This window comes from Engystomops pustulosus, chromosome 10, assembly GCF_040894005.1.
Source record: "Engystomops pustulosus chromosome 10, aEngPut4.maternal, whole genome shotgun sequence".
Taxonomy (NCBI): Eukaryota; Metazoa; Chordata; class Amphibia; order Anura; family Leptodactylidae; genus Engystomops; species Engystomops pustulosus.
In genome coordinates this window covers 70502191-70508332 of record NC_092420.1, presented here as the reverse complement: position 1 = coordinate 70508332, position 6142 = coordinate 70502191, and positions in this window count along the sequence as shown.

Here is a 6142-nt window from a genome sequence, read left to right as displayed (position 1 = left end):
GTAGTGGAAGTGTGTAAAGAGGTGTCCGACGATGAGGAGACACGGTTGTCAGACAGTGGGGAAGTTGTTGTCAGGGCAGGAAGTCCGAGGGGGGAGCAGACTGAGGGATCGGAGGATGATGAGGTGACAGACCCAAGCTGGGTTGAGAGGCCGGGTGAACACAGTGCTTCTGAGACGGAGGAGAGTCCTCGACCTGAACAGGTTGGAAGAGGCAGTGGTGGGGCCAGACGGAGAGGCAGGGCCAGAGCTGGTGCATCAGCGCCACTGTCAACTAGTGAAGCTCCCGTGGTGAGGGCTCTTGCGGCGAGGGCTAGATCTTCAGAAGTGTGGAGGTTCTTTAAGGAAACACCGGATGACCGACGGACTGTGGTGTGCAACATTTGCCAAACCAGGCTCAGCAGGGGTTCCACCACTACTAGCTTAACTACCACCAGTATGCGCAGGCATATGAATGCTAAGCACCCCACTCAGTGGCAACAAGCCCGTTCACCTCCGGCCGTGCACACCACTGCTCCTTCCCCTGTGTCAGCTGCTAGTCAGCCCCCTGCCCAGGACCCTGGCACAAAAACCCCATCGTCGCCTCCACGATCCTCCACAGCATCCACCAGCGTTCAGCTCTCCATACCCCAGACGCTGGAGCGGAAACGCAAATATAGTGCAACCCACCCGCACGCCCAAGCCCTTAATGTGCACATCTCCAGATTGCTTAGCCTGGAGATGCTGCCCTATAGGCTAGTAGAGACCGAGGCCTTTCGCAACCTCATGGCGGCGGCCGCCCCTCGGTATTCGGTCCCCAGCCGCCACTACTTTTCCCGATGTGCCGTCCCAGCCCTGCACCAGCACGTGTCAGACAACATCATCCGTGCCCTGACCAACGCCGTTTCTGACAAGGTCCACCTGACCACGGACACGTGGACGAGTGCTGCCGGGCAGGGCCACTATATATCGCTGACGGCACATTGGGTTAACTTGGTGGAGGCTGGGACCGAGTCTGACCCTGGGGCTGCTCATATACTGCCGACGCCGAGGATTGCGGGGCCTACCTCGGTCCAGGTGTTTCAGGCCTACTATGCCTCCTCCTCCTCCCACCCCTCCTCCACCTCCTCCTCCGAACTACCATCCGTGGGCACGGCGCCATCAGTCGGTAGCTCTAGGCACAGCAGCAGTGCCGTCGCTAAGCGACAGCAGGCGGTGCTCAAACTGCTGAGCCTAGGCGACAAAAGGCACACCGCCCAAGAGCTATTACAGGGCATCACGGCGCAGACTGATCTGTGGCTGGCACCGCTGAACCTCAAGCCGGGAATGGTTGTGTGTGACAACGGCCGTAACCTGGTGGCGGCTCTGCAACTCGGCAGACTGACACATGTGCCATGCCTGGCCCATGTGTTAAATCTGATAGTGCAGCGTTTCCTCAAGACATACCCCAATCTGTCTGATTTGCTCACGAAGGTGCGCCGCATCTGTGCGCATTTCAGGAAGTCCAGCCCAGATGCTGCCACTCTCAGGGCAGCGCAGCGCCGCCTCCAACTGCCCGCTCACCGACTGTTGTGCGACGTGCCCACGAGGTGGAATTCAACACTGACCATGTTATCCAGAGTTTACCAGCAGCGCAGAGCGATTGTAGACTGCCAGATGTCAACTTCCACCAGAACTGGTAGTCAGGTCAGTCAGCTTCCTCAAGTCTACAATGAGGAGTGGACGTGGATGTCTGATATCTGTCAGGTGCTGAGTAACTTTGAGGAGTCAACACAGATGGTCAGTGGCGATGCCGCCATCATCAGCCTCACCATCCCGCTGCTTGGCCTGTTGAAAAACTCTCTGGTCAGCATGAAGTCGGAAGCTTTGCGCTCGTCACAAGAGACGGGGGAAGAATATTCCCTTGTTGATAGCCAAAGCACCCTGAGGTCTGTTTCTCAGCGCATATCGGAGGAGGTGGAGGTGGAGGAGGATGAGGAGGAAGAGGAGGAGAATGTTGGCGAGACACAAGAGGGGACCATTGTTGAGTCCTTCACTGTTCAGCGTGTATGGGCAGAAGAAGAGGAGTTGGAGGAGTTGGAGGAGGAGGAAATGGACAGTCAGGCCAGTGAGGGGAGTGAATTCTTACGCGTTGGTACTCTGGCGCATATGGCAGATTTCATGCTAGGCTGCCTATCCCGTGACCCTCGCGTTCAAAGAATTTATTCCAGCACCGATTACTGGGTGTTCACTCTCCTGGACCCACGGTACAAGCAAAATCTTCCCACTCTCATCCCTGGAGAGGAAAGGAGTGTGAGAATGCATGAATACCAGCAGGCCCTGGTGCACAAGCTGAAACAGTATTTCCCTTCTGACAGCGCTAGCGGCAGAGTGCGTAGTTCTGCGGGACAAGTAGCGAGGGAGAGTAGGCGAGCAGGCAGCTTGTCCAGCACTGGCAAGGGTACGCTTTACAAGGCTTTTGCCAGCTTTATGTCACCCCAGCAAGACACTGTCACCTGTCCCCAGTCTCGGCAGAGTAGGGCTGATCTTTACAGAAAGATGGTGAGGGAGTACGTAGCTGACCATACCATCGTCCTAAATGATCACACAGCTCCCTACAACTACTGGGTTTCAAAGCTGGACATGTGGCACGAACTGGCGCTGTACGCCTTGGAGGTTCTTGCCTGCCCTGCCGCTAGCGTCTTGTCCGAGCGGGTTTTCAGTGCAGCTGGTGGCATCATCACCGATAAGCGTACACGCCTGTCGACTGACAGCGCTGACAGGCTGACGCTTATTAAAATGAATAAAGGCTGGATTTCTCAGAATTTCCAATCTCCACCAGGTGAAGGAAGCTCAACCTGAATAATTGATCCACTCCTCCTCCTCCTCCTCATTTTCCTCCTTCTCCTCCTCTTTGTACAGTAAAGCAGAGGAAAATGGCTATTTTTTGACAGGGCCCACTGGCTCTTGCTATAGTACTTCATGCATTTAATTTTTCTGGAGGGCCACCTACCCGGTCCTCTGTTTGAAACAATTTTTGTGAGTGCCACATACAGGCACTCAATCTATTCCATTTTTCTGGAGGGCCACCTACCCGGTCCTCTGTTTTAAAAAATTTTTGGGACTGCCACATACAGGCACTCAATCTATTCCATTTTACTGCAGGGCCACCTACCTGCTCCTCTGGTTTGAACAATTTTTGGGACTGCCACATACAGGCACTCAATCTATTCCATTTTACTGGAGGGCCACCTACCTGCTCCTCTGGTTTGAAACATTTTTGGGACTGCCACATACAGGCACTCAATCTATCCCATTTTACTGGAGGGCCACCTACCTGCTCCTCTGGTTTGAAAAATGTTTGGGACTGCCACATACAGGCACTATCCAAATTAAATTGTCTCCATAGCAGCCTCCACACGTTGTCTCCATTGCTACCTCCAAAAGTCGTCCATATAGCTGCCTCCATACATCGTCCCTTTATCAAACGAGGTGTGTCAGGCAGAAATTTGGGTTGTTTTCATGGATTCCACATCAAAGTTGTTAACTTTGTCGCCACCCTGCTGTGTTATCCACAAAATATACTGGCAAACTTTTACCATTTAGGGATATTATTTCAGCGCTTCTTGCGCATCTGTTTACATTCCCCTCACCCGGCATATCCTAAACTTATAAGAACGCTACTACACTTGATCTTATACAAAAGGTTCTTAGAAGTGCTGTTTGGGGAGTAGCCTAGAGACAGGGGCTTGGATTGGCGAAAGCTCGCCTGGCAGCGGAACGCCAGCTCCATGCGCATCATGCGCTTCTTGCGCATCTGTTTACATTCCCCTCACCCGCCATATCCCAAACTTATAAGAACGCTACTACACTTAACTTGGTGCAGGCTGGGACCGAGTCTGACCCTGGGGCTGGTCATATACTGCCGACGCAGAGAATTGCGGGGCCTACCTCGGTCCAGGTCTCAAAGGCCTACTATACCTCCTCCCACCCCTCCTCCACCTCCTCCTCCTCCGAATTACCATCCGTGGGCATGGCGCCATCAGTCGGTAGCTCTAGGCACAGCAGCAGTGCCGTCGCTAAGCGACAGCAGGCGGTGCTGAAACTGCTGAGCCTAGGCGATAAAAGGCACACCGCCCAAGAGCTATTACAGGGCATTCCACATCAAAGTTGTTAACTTTGTCGCCACCCTGCTGTGTAATCCCCAAAATATACTTGCAAACTTTTACCATTTAGGGATATTATTTCAGCGCTTCTTGCGCATCTGTTTACATTCCCCTCACCCGCCATATCCTAAACTTATAAGAACGCTACTACACTTGATCTTATACAAAAGGTTCTTAGAAGTGCTGTTTGGGGAGTAGCCTATAGACAGGGGCTTGGATTGGCGAAAGCTCGCCTGGCAGCGGAGCGCCAGCTCCATGCCAAGATCCAACTAACATAGTTTTAACTGCAGCACCTTTAATCTACTACTAGTTCACTGCCTCCATACATGGTCCCCTTATCAAACGAGCTGTGTCAGGCAGAATTTTGGGTTGTTTTCATGGCTTCCATGTTAACTTTGTCGCCACCCTGCTGTGTAATCCACAAAATATACTGGCAAACTTTTATCATGTACCGATATTATTTGAGCGCTTCTTGCTCACCTCCTTTGGTTCCTCTCTGCCACCCATTGGTTTGAAGCCTGAGTCCATTTAGGGTATGTCGCCATGACACTCTCTAGCCTGCTGCCGCTGCCTCTGCATGCCGTCCCCTATAGTGTCAGGGTCAATTATTGGATGTTTTAGATGCTATCTAGCTTCATTCTGTCACTCTGTCATGGCCATGCTGTTGCCCATAATTTTGGCATAATGGTGCGATTATGCAGCCTCAGAGGCATCCATGCATGCTGCCCCTGCTGTTTCCTGTCCATTTCCGTGGTGTTTCCATCCTTTTCTGAGGTTCCCAGGTGTTTGGCCAAGCTTCCCTGTGCAGAGCCTTGGTCCCCTTGAAAAATGCTCGAGTCTCCCATTGACTTCAATGGGGTTCGTTATTCGAGACGAGCACTCGAGCATCGGGAAAAGTTCGTCTCGAATAACGAGTACCCGAGCATTTTAGTGTTCGCTCATCTCTATAAGGATGCCCTCTACATGGGTTCTATTTAGTAGCTTTCTCATGGTCTAAAAGGCTCCTACATTTATGGAGAGTAGCTACAAAAAGGACTATGTGTGATAAAACATAGGCACCTCTTTGATGTTTTTTTAATGTTATTACCAAATTATTATCATTTTAAAACATGTAACCTACAGACATCTATAACGTATAATCCTTCACAATATATTTTGAGGGGTTTCCAGTTGATTCATAAAGATGTTAAACTGTTTTTGATCTTAAGGAAACCAGTTGTCAAATACAAAATGCAGAAAGCCATAGCTAATTTTATTAATACCATTTTTAATATTTGCTTTTGGAAATCCTTCCACCAATTCAAAGGACTTGGACCCTTATAGTTGAATTTGCTCATATTAGACATCAATGTGGTAACTATTAATGTAGAGGATTAGAACAGCAATCAAAATGTGGGTGCAGGTTGGGTAAAATCCTCAAAAACGATAGAACCAAGCAGCACTCTGCCATAGTGTTGTTTCGCTCTATCATTTTTTGAGGTAACTATTGGTTTTCATACAGCACAGAGATACAATAAAAAGTTACCCCCCTTTTGGCTTATGTGATCAAATTCATATTTACACCTCTGGGGGCAACTTTTGTATTGATTACAAAAAGCAAGTACTAAATTGATCAGGGTCACACAGGAAATCAAATGACGTATGGCAGTTGGCAATTTGTCTAGGTGACAGGTCAAAATAATTTGTGAGATGGAAAATGGATCCAGAACTCATCAGTATAATAAACTCTTCACTTTATAAATCCATTACACAAACACAAAGATACAGGGGCACATTTACTTACCTGTCCGAGGAGTTTACCCAAAGTGCATTGTTCCGACCATAATGCACTCTGTCGCGATTCACTAAGATCGTGCGCCCGATATCCTGCATCTGTGGCTTCCCATCTGTCCGCCGGATTTCACCTTCTTCTTCCTGGTGCATGTAAGTGCTTTGTCTAACGACACAATTTTAAATACCTGTCCCAGCCGTGCAATCCCCGAAAACTACATGGCGGCATTCTGTATGCATTTTATACTACA